This window comes from Strix uralensis, chromosome 1 (genome assembly GCF_047716275.1).
Source record: "Strix uralensis isolate ZFMK-TIS-50842 chromosome 1, bStrUra1, whole genome shotgun sequence".
Lineage (NCBI taxonomy): Eukaryota > Metazoa > Chordata > Aves > Strigiformes > Strigidae > Strix > Strix uralensis.
Genome location: NC_133972.1, coordinates 119,325,066 through 119,343,178, shown reverse-complemented (window position 1 = coordinate 119,343,178; position 18,113 = coordinate 119,325,066).

Here is an 18,113-nt window from a genome sequence, read left to right as displayed (position 1 = left end):
AAAGAATGGAAAAATCTGATTAATTATTTGGCTACCTGTTACTGAAATTTGGCATGCTTCAGAACTGAGTCAGCAAAGACACATGAAGCAGTCCAGTTAACTCACATCCAGCTGCCAAAATAGTCCACCTATTGAGCAGATAGCTGGCATTCAAAACTCACCAGAAGCATTTCTTTTTATCTAACTACAAATAGTATTCTACTGAAAAAGTATATCAAACATTGCTTTTTTCATTGATATTGCAAAGAGAATTTGCAGAACTTGGGAATGCAAAACATCTAATGTTCAGAGTAACTTCTGAATAGACATAGCTCTACACTTTTCCTCCTCCCCTGCACCAATCCCATCATTTTTGAGAAAACTGAGTCACAGTGAGTGCAGAATCAGTCTTAACAATTGCAAGGGAAACCATTTCCTTGTTATTACTTAATACACAGAGGCCCAGACTAACCTTTGCACATGCCTTCTTGACTGATAGCAGCCTTGTTTGCACACCTTCCATCATGGCTGGGGCAGAAGCCAGCTAAACTGGCTTAGCTGGCTTAGTTACAGTAACCCTAAGATGTTAGGAGGAGAACAAAAAAAAAGATGTAACTCCATCGTCTATGCTAAAAATAGCTTAGATAAAAAAGTATTCTCCAATGTTTTATTCCATTCAAGACATGGCATGGTTTTAAAAGTAGCGGAATAAAACACAAACAGCTTTTTAATTATTTTACCATATCTGGGAATGCAGATGTTGCCTTAATTCCTCTCTGAAATACATTAGTGAGATCAACTTCCAGGCAAGCTCTCACAGGCTCTGAAGCCTATGATTTCCTCCTTCATGTTTGCTTACCACAGAATGGTGGCAACACACATCACTGAAAGTGCTTGACCCTGTGTATGTCTTTGGAATTAGAGTAAGTGCCAGCTGTAGATTTTGGGGGGCAAGACACCCAACATTTTCTTTCCACAACAGAGATTTATTTCTTTACCATAAAACATTTTAACCATTTTCTCTCACCATAAAATATGATTCAGTGACAGGTCTGAACTCTTTTGTCACATTCTGTAGGTCTACTAAGGCTTGTTTTCCACTCCCTTCAAAACAAAACAAAACCCCCAGAAATCTGAATTTGAAATGTGTGAGTCATTTTGAAATTTATTTTAATGACTGAAGTAGAAAGAATAATTTTCTACTCTGCTTCTTGAAGAAGAACAATGCGTGTTTATGATCTTAAAAACACAACAATGTAGCCATACTGATTTTACAAGTAAGGAAGCTGTTGAAAAGAATCAAGCACCAAAACAATTTTTACTTAAAATAGTCTGCTTATGGAACAGATATTCCTTTTTTGGGAAAAATAATAAATCTACTTTCAACATTTTCATTTTGCCTGCATACTAAAATATTCATTAGGAGAAAAAACAAAACAAAACAAAACCAAAACCTAACCAAACCAAACAAAAAACCCCAGGAAGAATAAAGAAAAGGATCATTTGTTGGACTAGTTTTTAGGGTATCCTTTTACCCTAAAGCAAATTTGGGTTCCAATCCTTGCTCCACAAAATGTCTAAATATGAAATACTGATATATATAGGAATTTCAGATGTGAGGATTCTCTTCTTGTGGCTCAATTTAGTTGTTTCTCTAGATGACTGTGTAAAGCTCTCTTTGAAGTCCCTGGAGAGGTTTTGTTTAAATCCAAAGATTAGACTTGGCTCTGAGAGCAAGTTAACATTCTGTGTCCTCTTTGTTTGTCTTTTCTTCGTGTTATTTTAAAAGAAAGTGAAACAGAACCGATCGGCATAATAGCCATAATGTTCATAAAAGTGCTTTAGATGCAGACTTTCTTAAATGCAGACATCTAACTGGCATATTCTATGACGATTCTTTTATTAGTTTTCCTCTCAGTAGCAGAAAAAGAAGAAGAACAAATTCAGCTACTAATTATTTTTCCAATAGCTGAAAGAACTCAACATGGCTTTTCAGTATTTAAACTGGATTTTCCCCCACTTGCAGTGATATACTTATTTTTCCAAAATATACATCCAAAGAGGTGCATGCCAAGTCAGATGTTATAATTATATAACAATGTAAGAGAATACTAGGTATATAGACTTAGGTAAATGACGATACTTCCACAAAAGTGTAGAGAAAAACAGTATTATAGATCTCTCGATGTTCAGGACAACAGGTGGCTTCTATCTTTTTGCTGTGGTTTTCTCTTAGTCCCAAGCCATGACCAACTTCTGCATAATGGGTAGTAACATACACACTGTGTACTAACAGAATGTGAATATCTCATTAGCATCAGGCCTTAGGTGACCTTTTAAACTCCCACCTTGCAAGTGTGTTCAGAAGAAGTTCAGAGGAGATGAATCTGAAATAGTGTTAAAAACGTCAGCAGTGGCCTGCTGGCACTTGGGTTCTAAGCCAAACGGAGTTGAGCTCATTTAGGAAATACTGGGACGTTATTAAAAACCTTTTGTTAGATAAGACAGAATCACAGCTACAAGAAGTGAAGAAAAGAGAGAGAAAATGAGATGACAGGGCAAGAGGGAAAGAAAGCTAATGAAAAAGCAAAGTTAATATAGCCTTAAAGCTGTAGCCTTATAGCCTTAAAGAAAGTTAATGTAGCCTTACACAAAGTGGCCTTTTGGAGAAAAAGATGGAAACTGGTCTTTCTGGTTATACCTAAACTGCTGGTCTCATGAGCTTGTGCATCATCTTGTACTGTCGTGTGAGCCCCAGTCATAATCATCCACTAGCTTCTGTGCACTTTCCTTTCAAAATAAAGCACGCTGTAGCTGGAGTGCTGGGCTAAGGCCAACTGTATGAGTTTCAATAAGGCCAAATGCCAGGTGCTGCACTTGGGCCACAACAACCCCCAGCAGCGCTACAGGCTTGGGGAGGAGTGGCTGGAGAGCTGCCAGTCAGAGAGGGACCTGGGGGTGTTGATTGACAGCCGGCTGAACATGAGCCAGCAGTATGCCCAGGTGGTCAAGAAGTCCAATGGCATCCTGGCTTGTATCAGAAATAGCGTGGCCAGCATGGACAGGGAAGTGATCTTACCCCTGTACTCGGCACTGGTGAGGCCGCACCTCGATTACTGTGTTCAGTTTTGGGCCCCTCACTACAAAAAGGACATTGAATTACTCGAGCGTGTCCAGAGAAGGGCAACGAAGCTGGTGAAGGGTCTGGAGCACATGTCGTACGAGGAGTGGCTGAGGGAACTGGGGTTGTTTAGTCTGGAGAAGAGGAGGCTGAGGGGAGACCTCATCGCCCTCTACAACTACCTGAAAGGAGGTTGCAGAGAGCTGGGGATGAGTCTCTTTAACCAAGTAATAAGTGATAGGACAAGAGGTAATGGCCTCAGGTTGTGCCAGGGAAGGTTTAGACTGGATATTAGGAAGCATTTCTTTACAGAATGGGTTGTTAGGTGTTGGAATGGGCTGCCCAGGGGGGTGGTGGAGTCCCCATCCCTGGAGGTGTTTAAGAGTAGAGTCAACATAGCACTTAGGGATATGGTGTAGTTGGGAACTGTCAATGTTAGGTTAATGGTTGGACGAGGTGATCTTCAAGGTCTTTTCCAACCTAGACGATTCTGTGATTCTGTGATTCTGTGATTCTGTGAAATGGTGTTACATCGCACCATGGTTTGCTGCTGAGGGACCAAGAGGCCAGGGCATGCCATGACCTCACTGTTTAGCAGGCTTAGTCCTATTATAAATTATACGCACCTGAACAGATGAAATGTATTGTACATTCCTACACATGTTATTTACATCGTAGCACTAGACAGCAAGATCCGCCTCCATACTATAAAAAAAAAAAAGTACTGTAACAATACCAGAGATATTTAAAGAAAAATAGATTCAAAGACTGTTGATGTTGATTGAACTGGAAAACAGGCCTCAAAATGTAAAATCTTATTATCCCTATCATGAAGGGTGGTTCGATGCTCTGAGTCATCATGACTCTAGAGCAATCCTTTTAACATTTCTGACAATGATGTTTTGTCTCTGAGAGAGCAGAACAGGAGAAAATAAACTATTTTTAGTCTCTGACCTGAGAATATTTGGGACAAAAAGAAGGTCCATCTCATAGAGGCTCTTTTGAGGTTTGTTCCCAGAAAAGGCCTCAGCTGGAGAGGTCAGTCCTCTCTTAGCATGGTGGTGGTTCCCTCCCTGACCAGCTATTCCTACAGGAATACATGAATCTCCTTTCAAGTGCCAGCATACCACACCAAGAGGATAAAGGCAGATCTTTTCATGTAAGGATGGAGCTGAAGGTTTCATCTGTGATTTTTAAGACTTCCCAAATTTGAAATGTAAGTTTTTATAAACATAGCCATTAGAAAACACTCTGTATGTTAAGTTAAATATAACACCAAGACTCCAATCCTAAAAATGCCAAACAGCAACAGGCTTAATCCTAACTCTTGCCTTGCTCCTAATTTGGAGGGAGGGGAAGGAACCATGTTACCAAAAGCACAGCAGAGAATGAAAGGTGTAGTTGGAGGCAGAGACATGGGATGAAGGGCTGCCACAGTCAGGACAGTCTGGCAGAGTGCTATCACCAAACAGTTACCCAGAGCTTTAGCATATATTCAAATAGTCCAACTACTTTGGCCCTGTGGGTCATGATAAGTAAAATAGACAAATGCATGTCTCCACTCTCTGAAAAGAGTAAAGGTGCCTTTGGTTTCACAAGTGCCACTTTCTCACTGGCAGAGGAGTGCATGTGAAATCCCACCAGCCCGGTCCTGGGGATGAGTCGTGCTACTGAAGTTTCTGCTCCTTTAGCAGCCCCATTGTCAACATCCCATCCTGCCTACTCCCTCTCTGAAAACTGTGCTCTTTTCAGCATACCACAATTGCTAAATATTTTAGCTGTGATACACAACGCGCTTGTTCCACCAATCAAACTGAAACAGACACTTGGCCCTTGGGGCTGGAGGCTAGATAGCCATTTAAAGAAAAGTATGCATAATTACATTCTGTCTCATTTTACGCCTTAGCTTCCCTCTCCCCTTTTATCTCCAGCTACCATTAACAGGCTCCTTTTCATTCTCCCCTTTCTTATCCTTTTTCCTTCTTTCCCTTTCATCCTTGTTTGTGTCTTTTTCATTTTCCCTTACTTTAATTTTTTTCCAAATCCTTTTGATCATCTGTTTCCTCAGCTCCCCAGTTCTTTATCCAGCTGTGTTCATGGACTTTTCCATTTTATATCAGCTTCTCCCTCTCTTCTTTCTTACTATGTTCCTACTTCTTCAGATGAATTAAACCTTATTCCAACAATCCCAGGACCTGATCTTCAGCATTGTCTGTGACAAATGTTAGTCACTGTTCCTTAATGAGCAGATTTGGATGGAAACAAAGCATATGGCTAGAAGGAACAGTGTGGAAAATGGGGTGATAAAATCAGTGGTATGAAAATGAATTTAATTACATTATTCTTATCATTGTATCATCCAAATGCTCATTTGCTTTGACAACGATTTTCTCTCAGCATGTGTGACATCTTAGCCATATACTTAATGTATAGCATTGTTTCTCATTTGTTATTAAAAAGCAGTGGAAGGTTTGTTTAAATGAAATCAGATCTGCATTCTATCAGCAGGCATATAATCTTCAGAGCAAATGGTCTTGCCAAGAATGTCTGTGCAGATCATGTATACATGTATCTTTTAATTATTCCCATATAAATATGCTTGTTTTATGTAGCTGTACATAAGCACATACACAGCAGCAAGGTACACAGGAATACCGGGTAAGTTATCCAGTTACACATCAACCTCATTATCTGTTAAACTGGTACAAATAGACCAATTTGCTCACTTTCACATGATTTCAGGTAAAATGCCTGTGCTTTGAGTCCTGTCATAGTTTCTTGAGTTTCTAGCTTGAAACTAATACTCCTGAATTTAAGATTTATTGTCTAGCAGTCTAGCATCCCCCCTTTAAAAAAAAAAAAAAAAGTCATAGTCCCCCAGCCTTAATTACTGTGGCATCTGCGCATTCCTAAGCCCTCCGGTCATGCACTGTGACAGAGTGGTTTGCAGATCAAATTTATACCCTTCAGACTCCATGTGCCATAATATCCTGGAATTTAAGTTCAGGAAAGAAATGCCTTTGAGTTTAACTTGCAAGACTCTCAATATCTACAGGTGCTTTGGCACACCTTCTCCTAGTCTAAACCAATCTCTTCTCTAAATCTGCTTTTTTCTGTCAGCAACTGAGGCTGATCAGTCTCTTCTTTCCTCCCTGAGCTCTCCTTATGCAACAATGTCCTACTCTCTTCTGCACAGCTGAATCCCACTCTGACCTCTCTCTGTTCTGTGATGATGAAAACATCACCACTCACACTAATCCATCATTCTCCCACTTAAATCTGTCCAGAACTGGTCCTTGAGGGTGAGCCAGCGGTCCTGTGTCAACTAAAGTTATTAGTGAGAACTGGTGGTTCTTGGTACTTTTTTTTTTTTTTTTTTTCACAGAGAAGCATTAAATGTATTTTTCAAGCAAGCCAGCTACTGAGGATGACATAACATAAACTCAGAGAATCCCCTCAGCGTACAGTACAAAGCAGACCTCTTAATTTGATAAAGTTACTATTTACTTCATTGTAATATCTGAAAAAAATGCCTTTTTCCCACAATTTGCAGCATTCTAAAACATTCTAACATTCTATGCATGAAAACTTCTCTTTTAATATTTGATCAGTCTTCTGCAAACTCTTTTATTGGTGTATGAGTAATATCCATAACATTAATTTCTTAAAGTCTTTAAAATAGTTTGCATTTTATAGACTGTAATTCATCATAAAACCCATACTACACATACATTACACACAAAAGCTCATCTTTACGATGACACTGACATTTCATTTCACTCTGAGCAGAGCCAAGAGAATGCCACTGATATGTTTTCTGATTTCTCCCACCTAAAGAACTCAGTGAATTCATAAAGATAAATGTCATCAACTGAGATCAACAATCACATAACATATTTAGACATAATCGGGACTTTCTGTGTCTTTCATTTGTGTCTGGTAGAGTGCTCTCCTCCAGTAATTTTTTTCAAATGGTCTGGACAGAAAGGACCATGACATATAAGTGGACCATTCTTATTCCAAATATCCTTTTCATGTTAGCTACTGGTAAATTCCACTTTTCTGTGTCAGTCACAATTGTTTCATCATTTTCTGGGTCTCTGATTCCTCTTCCCCTTCATGCCTTCCCACTTCATTAGTGCTCCTGTTGCATGCTGGTTTTTTTCTTAACTGTACCTTTCCCTTCTTTGTTTCTTTGCTATCCTTCCCCGCCTTTTTTTCCTCCGCTTTTGTATTTTTCCTAGACTCTCTTCATAGAAACTGAATTACAGAGAAGAATTAAGAAAAATGAGAAAAATTGTTCTCAAGGGCATCAGGAGCAGCCCAGAAATGTTTGCTTCTCAGTAAAACCTAAAATGTTCACTGAATGTGAGGGACATTTTCACTTACATTTATCTAAGACAGATATAGCTAATACAGCTGGTGTTCTGCTATTAGTGAGGAAAGACTTGTGGCCATGTGAGCTGCAACAGATTAAAGAAGCTGCAGCACGTTTATGTCAAAATGGTATTTATAAAGGTCAAAATATAACTTAGGGTGACTGAAGATTTAAGCATTGGTTTTGGAGAAAGTAACCTTAAGTGGCAAAAATACTGTTAAGTTATGACAGGTGGAATTATATGTAATTCTTGGTTCTTGCTTTCTTTTTTGCAATGTGCAGAGTGACAGCTTTCTAACTTAATCACGTGCAAGGCACTATAAGCATTACAAAACTATGACATTGTTTACATTATCTTCTTGTGCAATCACCATTTTTAATATTAGCAAAAATATTGACATGCCTATGGAAGTTAATATAAGAAGTCATTCATCTTTATGATTTCAATCCCTCCCAATTCCTGTCAGATTTCATTTTAAATTGAATTTATTATTTTACCAGTGCACTTAGTGACTGTTAGCAGAACCAAACACACAAAGTTCAAAACGACCTAGAAAAGACAAGAATAAAACCAGCTATTTCCTTTTTGTATCTTTAACAGCTACTGCTGTGCTATCCTGTAAGAGCATCTTCAGAGACAGCCTTAAGGCCAAACGCACTGTACAGACCATTTATGCCGAATGACTTCACAACCATTTTCAGACTATTACTCCCCAAACTGGTGAGAGAATATTGCAAAAAGCTTCCAGATCATCCCAGCTAACAGAGAGCATAATCCATGGTACCACAAATACACTCTGTTGCAGCTGCAGGAATACTTCCCGCTGTGTACTGATCCAAGTATCCCCAGACCTCCTCCTTAGGTCAAGGTTTACACAACCTGTCCTTGTATCATTACACAAAGCCATCAGCAGCCTCAGTCCTGCCAGGCAGAGGACCTACTCTTTGTAAGACTAGTTAAGGGCATGCTTTTAGTCATACTTCACTTTCCATCAGACAGAAATCACAGAATCACAGAATCGTCTAGGTTGGAAAAGACCTTGAAGATCATCCAGTCCAACCATTAACCTAACATTGACAGTTCCCAACTACACTATATCCCTAAGTGCTATGTTGACTCTACTCTTAAACACCTCCAGGGATGGGGACTCCACCACCCCCCTGGGCAGCCTATTCCAACACCTGACTACCCGTTCTGTAAAGAAATGCTTCCTAATATCCAGTCTAAACCTTCCCTGGTGCAACTTGAGGCCATTACCTCTTGTCCTATCACTTGTTACTTGGTTAAAGAGACTCATCCCCAGCTCTCTGCAACCTCCTTTCAGGTAGCTGTAGAGGGCGATGAGGTCTCCCCTCAGCCTCCTCTTCTCCAGACTAAACAACCCCAGTTCCCTCAGCCGCTCCTCGTACAACATGTGCTCCAGACCCTTCACCAGCTTCGTTGCCCTTCTCTGGACACGCTTGAGTAATTCAATGTCCTTTTTGTAGTGAGCGGCCCAAAACTGAACACACTGAATAAGAGAAGAACTGTTTTGGTGAACCTCTTCTCCAAACTGTCATGGACATTGCTGAAGGATGGAAAACAAGGCCCAGTGAATTTTCTTCTGGAACTCCTAATTCCAAAACAGCCAGAGTAGACCATAGCATGGTATCTTCAGAGCTTCAGCTGCACAACTCTGAGGCTGAAGGAAGACATGAGAAAGCAGAGATTGGTACAGGATCTGCTGACAGGGGAGCCCAACAGTCCAGACCTGAGCCATCACACTAGCTAGCATCCACACTCCTTCACTTTGACCTTGGCCATTACTGGAATTCACTTTTTACAAATATTTGTTCTGCTTGAGGTAACAATTAAGTAAGGGAGTAACAGGGTCACCAGACATTTGCCTTGTGAGTCTGCCTTGTGATCTCTTGCATTTAAGCCCAGGATGCTTCCATTCAGCCTTATCTGTGTACCAGTGGTCCAAGGCAGTCTCCACTGCTGTCCTCTTGTCTATCCCTTCTCCTCAATCCTCTTTCTACCAAGGGGGAGGCCAGTGCAAAGCCTCAGTGCTATTTCATTGTATTTTCAAGCTAGCGTGCAAAAATACAAAGCTATGCCTACATAAGAAAGCATAATGATTTCTTTTTTGGGCATGGTACATTTTTGTCAGTCAGGACAGAACATTTTTGGCTTCTTTTTCTCAAGCACACTCTTGCCATACAGGGTCACCTCATACAGATCTTCCAGGCATGCTGCAGCATCTGTCATGACACAGGAATTTACAGATTTGTGACCAGTGTTTGCTTTGTATTTTTGCAGGTATTTTCTTCACATCTGCAGCAAGTTCAGAGTGAGCACTGCTGGAAACCAGTTGGCTGGAGTTGTAAAGTGCCCAGAGGGTGAGGACTGGTGTCATTCGTGCTAGGAGATACTGTCCTAGGGACATTTATCCTGGGAGACACTCAAGAGGGATGAAAGGGAAAACATCTCTCCTCAAAGAAGCCCTACTATAGGTAAAAGACACACATGAAAAGCCACACTGTGACTTTCTACAAGTGACATGCTAGAAAACACTTTTTCTCTAGATGGGAGACAACAGATACTAGTCAGTAAGGAGGGTTTCTTCCTCTGTTCAAACTTGATGGGAATAAAAATCCAGGACTAATGAATATATATATGAGAATATATCAAAATGAGAGATAGGAGAACAAATTCTCAGGAGAGCAGTCAGGGACCTACATCATTAACTAGCATATTTCCTGAACCTGTGGCAACAGACAGCTTGGTCTACTGTTTTCACAGGCTGGGAGAGACAATCTAAAGAGGTAATGCAGAAAGCTATGACAGAGAGACTAAAATAAAGGTGCTCTAAGGAAGGCACCATCAAAACCCATGGCCTTCTGACAGTGAACTATGACACAAAGATGCTTTGAATTAATATTGCCACCATCACCCATTGGTGGATGTCCACAGCTTGGGGAATGGGCTTAGGACAGAACCATGCCTTTTTGTGTGCAAAAATATTTTGATTTCTCCTTTTTGAGTTTTCTCCCAGTTACTCTGTTCCAGAAGCTGTGTATCCCTGGTTTTGAGGCAGTTCAGAGATTTTATAGACAAGAGGTAGTCAGAAGCAGCTCTTTCCAGTTATTATATGAATTATTCCAAAGTGTTTGGTGCTGAGAAGGGAGAAATTCTAATCTAGGAAACTTTCAACTCATATCTGCAGTGCTTGTGACCACAAAGTTTGTTGTACATACTTAATTTAATTATACTCTGAAGAGCTCTGTCAATTCATTGTTTGCACCTGAACCTTTGAATTAGGCAGAGGTATAGCCCTGAAGTTATAGAATTGTTTTAAACTAGGTGTTTTAGAACTTGCCAGTGTTTGATTTTTAGTAGTACTCTTTTAATATATTTTGTTTGTACTGTAATCAAAATAAGGATCTGTGATGAAAACTTATTGCATCTGATTTAGCATCTGTCTCTCTAGAAACAACATACTCTTAGTTTATAGCTTCAGACAATGACTGGTCAGTTCCTCAACATGAGAAAGTTTTCCTCAGCGATGCTTGCATCTGATCATTGCACAGGAGAAGACAGAAAACAACATTGTCTCATTTGCCACAGAGATTCATCCTTTTGAGAACTGTAACTAATATTACTATATAGCCCTTCAAATGTGTCTAAACTTCTTTTTTTTTTTAAATATGGATAGTGGTTTTGCCCCAAAACACACCTGTAATTCTCTTCAATACTGGTGTGAGGGTAAAAAAACCAAATTTACCACACTGTGCATAGAATTCCCATTAACTTTAATCGAAGTTCTGCACAATAAGCAACAGCAGAATCACCACTCATTTTGAAAAGCAAAGTAGTATGTAATGATTCACCACATCTGCAAAGCCTTCCTGACTTTTATTTATCATGCTTTTATTTTGGTAATCATTCCTGTCTCACCAGAATGGTTACTTAAACTTGTGAGAGGAATCCATTTCAGCATTATATTTTAGCACGTACATTTGTATCCATCATAATTCTTAATTTAGAGTTAATAAAATAATTTAACAGTATAAAAATCAATTATTAAATAATTGATTTTTTACCACAATAGTGCATGGAGTAGGAGAATCAATAGCATTCATGGCCACAACAAATTTCAAGTTATCATTCCCAATGCCTTTGACAAATCAATGGATAGCTGAATTACTACTAATTTTATTTTGTGTAACTTGCTAAAAAATTTCACTGCATGTAAATAAAGTCATTTTTTGACTGAATACATTTCTGCTCTTATTCTCTCCTGTGCTTGCTCCCTGCTTTGTCTCCTCAGGGCCATAGTATTGAAATAAGCTCCCATTATTTTCAGTGGAATGACTTGCTAAAGGGAAATATTTGTGTCCCTTCACTGGACATCTGCTGTTGGTATGAAAGCAATCAAGAGGAAAAAATGATGGTATGAAGCACATTTAACTTTCACGCCTCTTCATCATTCTGCACAAGCGAACACCAACAAGAATTCAATCATATCGAAATATATTCCTCCCCTTTCTAAAAAAGCAGAAATATTAAAAAAAGAAAATAAAGATTCAGAAAAAATACTAAATGAGAACTAGGTTTTACATGTGAACCTTTCAACATCGTAGTACCTCCCCTGACCCACTATTAACATTTTTTCAAAAAATGTTCAAATACTTCCAAATACACAAATATGAAATAAATTTTACAAATGACTAACACGAACTGCATAATTTAGAGTTGTCATCATTATAACATATAATTTACTCATCAACAACTTTTTAACATATTAAGGTAAAAACCTGCAGTCAGTGCAGGTGGTGGTGGTGTGAGAGGTTGTACTTACATCTGCTCATATGCTGCCTCTTTGATGGATTCTGCATGACTGACTATTGTGTCTGCCTGCTCAGAACTGCCTCTGATGAGATGGTATCGCAGTGTTTTGCAACAGTATAAATTGTTGTTAAAGTAGACTTCATGCGAAAAAGAAAATATTTTTTTTGTTGAAAGACAAGATATAAAATACACTTTCTTCCATTCAACTACAACTGTAGGAAAAAAAATCTTAACTTCATGTTCCAGTAGAATCCAATTTAATAACATCTGATGCATCTCATAAAACAATTGTATCAAAGTAATAGTAGGAAGTTGTCTAGAGATGCTGTGACAACATGAATACTACATTGCTAAATAAGAGTTAGTAATGAAGAGGCAGAAGGAACTCTTAATTCCATCCATCAATGACTGGTTTTAAGACCCACAAAGAGAAACAGAGAGGCTGCATATTTCATTTCTGTTTCACAAACTCCTAATTAGCTGTAAATGAACTTGTGGAAAAACTTAATCATATGCCAAGGCACAGCTACCCTTATCTGATGCTAATTCGGAGCTGTTGAAGAAAAAGAAGAAAAATATATGTGAGTGAACAAACTCAAGAGAAGTTTACAGGCAGAAAGAAAACTAACCTTATATTGAATATGGCTTTTCAGTTGGCTTTTGCTTCTGTGCATTTTTGGTGGAATGAACCCAAGATGTCAGAAATATGTTCTCCTAACTGGATACACCATCTGAAGGGCTGTCACAGATGTGATCAGTCAACGTTAGCATTGATGGCATCAGACATTACTATTCCAGTTGTCTGCTTCAGTCCTCTGCGTTATATGAAGACACCTGAAAAACAAAGTTTTGTTGAGTATTTCTAGGGACTACTACTAAAGAGAGTGTTCCATCTGATGGGAGCCTGCAGAGAAACCCACTCTGGAAAAGTGTTTATCTATCGAGAGCGATGGACTAGATTTTTAGCAGAAAAAATATAATGCTATAGCTCTGCTGGTATAACTCAGTGTGTATGTTCCTTCTATTATGTAATAAATGTTAATTTATTTTGGAATGATTACTCTGTCTTGGAAGACTGAGAAGTTAGTTTACTTTACAGTGCTTATCTCCTAAATTTTGATTCTTCTGGTCTAAGTCCTTGACACGGTTGATTATAGAAGCACTGAATAGAAAGAATAGCAACTTGAAGTTCAAATGAGTAGGGAGAGGTAGAACAGTACAGAACTTTGAAGACAATGAAATTAAGCTGAAATTTGTAATAGAAAAGGATGTTAACCCAGATGAATGACAAGATCAAAGCAACGAGTGACAAAGATGATATTACAGTCTGTATTTGTACAGACTTTGAAGACTGAATATATGAATATTTGCAAGTATTTGCATTTGATCAATCCCTGTGTTTCTGTTTCTTTCTGCTCCTGACCAATCCTATCCAGCCATACACAAATCTGAAGGTTATACACTCTCACTTGGCATAAGTAGGTGTTTGTTTAACAAAGTTAGGTATTTGAACTATTTTGCTCTCGTCTCCTGTATGTACCTCCTGATAATATTGGCAGAGACACAGCTAAGGACATACACATTTTGGGAGAAGCTACGAACAAGTAGTAAAAGAAGGGAAGATACTTTACAAGGTAGGGTAAGCTAGAAAAAATATTAAAAGCTATGTGACACATTTGAAGTGCAAAGGTGAAAAGCGAGATGGCTCTGAGTGCAGTAATAAACCTTAATGGCCCTGAACAGCCTCACCTGGGGCCTCCACCCACATCCTCTGCACAGTTGTCCCAGGAGCCCTATTTTAGCTCACGCTGGGGCCTTCGGTCTCTGCTGGAGCTATGCTGTAGGAACACTGGTCTCCATGTGTCTGGTCACAGACCCTGCTGACCCAGGCCCCAACCAGTGTGTTGACTTCTGGGCTTGATCTTAGACCTGTCTTATCACTGTAGACCTGCTTGGTGATCACCAAACATAATCCTAAACCTGACCTGCACATTGTCTTCCTGGCTTCATCTCAGACCTGCCTCATCACCGTAAACTTGCCTGATGATCTGAAGCCTTGGTTGTAGCAGGCCATGCTCTCCTGGCCTGCCCTACTTACCTTGCTGGGGATGGTGGATCAGACCCCTGGCCCCTGTCCTGCTGAGAGTCATTACTGTACTCAGCTCTTGGCTCCCCATCCCTTAGGGAGCCACTGACCCTTTCCATTCCCTGACAGAAAGTTCAAGTAAGAGGCCCGCTTCTCATGTATACTATAAAGCGATAAAATATTTTTAAGAGTAGAGTTAAAAGTCACAATGGTTTTAACTCTTTGCAGATTGTTGGACACCATAGATAAAATGCTGATGATCAGAAGACAAGACAGGATTTGGCGTGCAGACATCAAAATGCATCATCCACAATCTGGTATGAGGTACGTGTTCTTCCTTGCCTGTACAAATCACACGTGTGGGTAGAAGGAGACTATGTTGACCATGTAACATAAAACTTTGATTCCAGCAGAAGAGACAGCATTGCATATAGAGTTAATTTTTTTGTGAGTTTACAAGTTTCTACCTGCCTAGGCTACACTCTGTCTTATCCATCTTATTATAGCAAAGTGTGAGATTATGAAACAGATATTCTTCCACAATGCAGCTATTTGTTCTTGGGCTTGAACTCGCAGTAACCATCTCTGTACAGTGCCATCTGTTGCTTTTTTCTCCCCTCCTGACATTCAGATCCTAAAGGTCCCCCAGTGTTTTCCTGGATACTTCAGACCTTTTCCCCACTTCTATTTCAACAATTTCTGATTAAAGATTGCTTCTCTCTAGTCTTTTAAATACTTTTTTCCAAAGATCTGGATGTGTTTTCTCTCTCAAGTCTCAACTATGGTTTAATAACAAGGCCAGGAATGTCCATGTAGAATTTCCTCAGCTGTCATAAAAAATGTTGGTTTTTAACAGCTGGAAACAAAGAGGACTTTGGGTTTTATTACCACCAAACTTCAGAGTGATCAAGTGAATAAGGCAAGGTGTCCTTGATACAAAATGGAGCATTATCATTGCTTGCACAAATCATTAGTACCAAAAAAAAAAGCAAAAAAAAAAAGCAGGCAGTCATATTACACATGACAATATCTGATAGAGAGCAGCCACAGTTGTCATTAGCGCATCTCAGTGCCAAATGAATGATCGGGGATCAATTCCAGTGCCAGCAAGCCCCAGCAGCAATAAGGAGGAAAGATGATGAGCCTCTACTGAAGATAGAACATTTTGTATGCAGCAACTTTTGCAGCTGCTTTAGATTGGCCTTAGATTCCAAGGAGTTCTCTGTTGTTCCTTGGAGGCAGGGAAAGATGGGGTATGGGGTGGATGTGATCTTTCAAGGACACTACTATGTCCTCACCCTATCCCTCAGAAAAAAAAAAAAAAAGTGGCACACCTGACTTTTTTAATAAACACTAGAAGATTTATTCAGAACACTACATTTATCACTGAAATAGCTCTTTAGTAACAAATGAAACCTTTACAGCATCTATGGATACAGACTTATTAAACATTATGAAATAGAACATAATTGAGTATAATGCAATCAATAAATCCTGGCACATAGATAAAAACACTTTTCTTCTTTTTGAAGCTTTTGACAAAAAATCAGCAGAGAAAAGGTGAAGAGTATCAGTAAAAATCTGGGTGAGAAGATAAAGCTACCTAAAGATAAGTGAACAATGGCAAAGGAGAAGATGTTGCTCTGTATTTAAGAAGAAAGAGTAACAAATGGAAAAAAACCTGTTAGATTTGGTATATTCTCCCTCGACCTACAGAGATGATGTGATTTTTCTTGAGTGGTCCTCCTGACGGAGGATTGACTCTGGAATTTCACTGTAGCAGAGAAGTAGCTTTGATAAAAACAGAGCATCGGAATCACTGTCTGTCTTTCTTCTAACAAAGGACATCTTATTTCTGCTTATTAGCTGTACTCAACTAAGAAAATGTGCCCCTGCCCTGTGAAGAAAACTACTTTTTCATCATATTTAAACAGTAGTGTCACTGAAAGATTCATGAAGCTTGTCTGTCTGAGCTTTAGAACAAGATGGAGTGGGCCAGTGAAAATCATTCTTGTCCAACTACTTTATCGTGCAAAAAATAGCTTTGAGTGGTGAGAGTGATGTTATCTGCTACTGATCCAAAAGATCAGGTGACAGCCGCGTAGCCACATTCTTGGCCACTTAATCAGCATTGTCACAGGTCAAAAAAAGGCAAGATGTTTGGGCCTTTCTCCAATATTTGAATACAAGTCTTTGCTTTTCTATTTGTGCTGTAACATGAGCAAGAGAACGTTCCTGTTTCGTATCATTATAGGAAGGGTGACTTCATGCTACGGATTATGCAGGATGGCCTTGATGTCTTACAGAATTTGAGATATGTTTACTTGTTCTTGTGCCAGTAATATAGAATGAATAGCACTGTGAATATCATTAGCACCTTAAAGGAAAGGTAACAGCTAAATAGATAAACACGACATACATGTAATTGTTAAGCATATATGTATGCCTGTCCTAAGAATTTCTCCATGACATTGGTCAAGTACTTCTGTTTCCACATTATGATAAGTATTTGGACCACAGACCTCTCTAACCACTAATACAGTTCTCTACCAGTTTGGAATTTTCAAAAATCATTTGTCAGAAGTGGCTCAGAGATCTGGAATACCAGGAATGGATCTGCAAGAGAATGATTAGCAGGGAGAGGGCAGCTGAGCCAGTCAAGTTTGTGTAATAGCGCAATTATTCCTAATTTATCATCAGGTTGTTTAATTTTCCCTCAGAGGGATATATACAAATTCCGTATTTAAAAATAAAACAAAACCTGTGTGTATGTAGGGAACTGTAATTAGGTATTTGTTTGAAATGATTCAGTTCAAGAACAGATGCAAAGTATGTTCGTCAGTGAGAAACAATCAGAAAAGTACTTTTTTTTTTTCCCCAGATGCTTCCAATCGCCTTTCCAGCCACAGCTTAGCCCTTAATGAAAGCTCTTGAACGTATTCTTGGAATCAAACCACTAGTGAACCTGTGGTTTTTGTCTAGTGTTTTCTTGATGCTTTAAATTCTTTTTCCGTAGTGTTTCTGGACTGTTTTCATACATGCTCCAGTACTAAAACGCAGCAAAACACAGCTAACAATTCCTGATCAGCCATGCATGACCTGTGTTTTCTATTGTTCTTGTTGGTTTAGCTATTCCCTGGAGCTTAACCATTTCTTAGATTTACTGTAATTAAAGCAGAAAGGTTATGTCTTTGAAGGCCAAGCACTTCAGCCTTACTCCTGCTGTAACTGTGACCAAAGACCCCTACATGCTCTTCTATAACCCAGAGAACTTGGTGAGTTTCTGTCTCGTCTTCACTAAGCTAACACTAGATAGCTGTGGATTTAGACATGGAGTTTTCGATTCCCTGTAACAAAGATGGGGTTGAGACTTACCGTTCTATGCCTGAACACGACACTTTACCACATTGTGTTAGGATTGACATTGGCCGATCAGAGATACAATTTTATGTGTGCCTGGACATTGTGAACCTAAAGAGAAGTTGTCATTAGCATAAGGACTGGTTTAACTGTTCATTTCTGGATTTTTAGTGACAGATCTACTAGAAGACACATTTTAAAGTTAAATTTACTGTAAGTTAAATTACTTATGAGACTTCTTGAGGGTTTGTAGCTACAAAGGTAACACTTTGAAGACTAGCTATAGTTTCTAATTTTTAGAAGCTATAACTGCAGCTTTTAGAGAACATAAAATTTGCATAAATTATGCAACCAG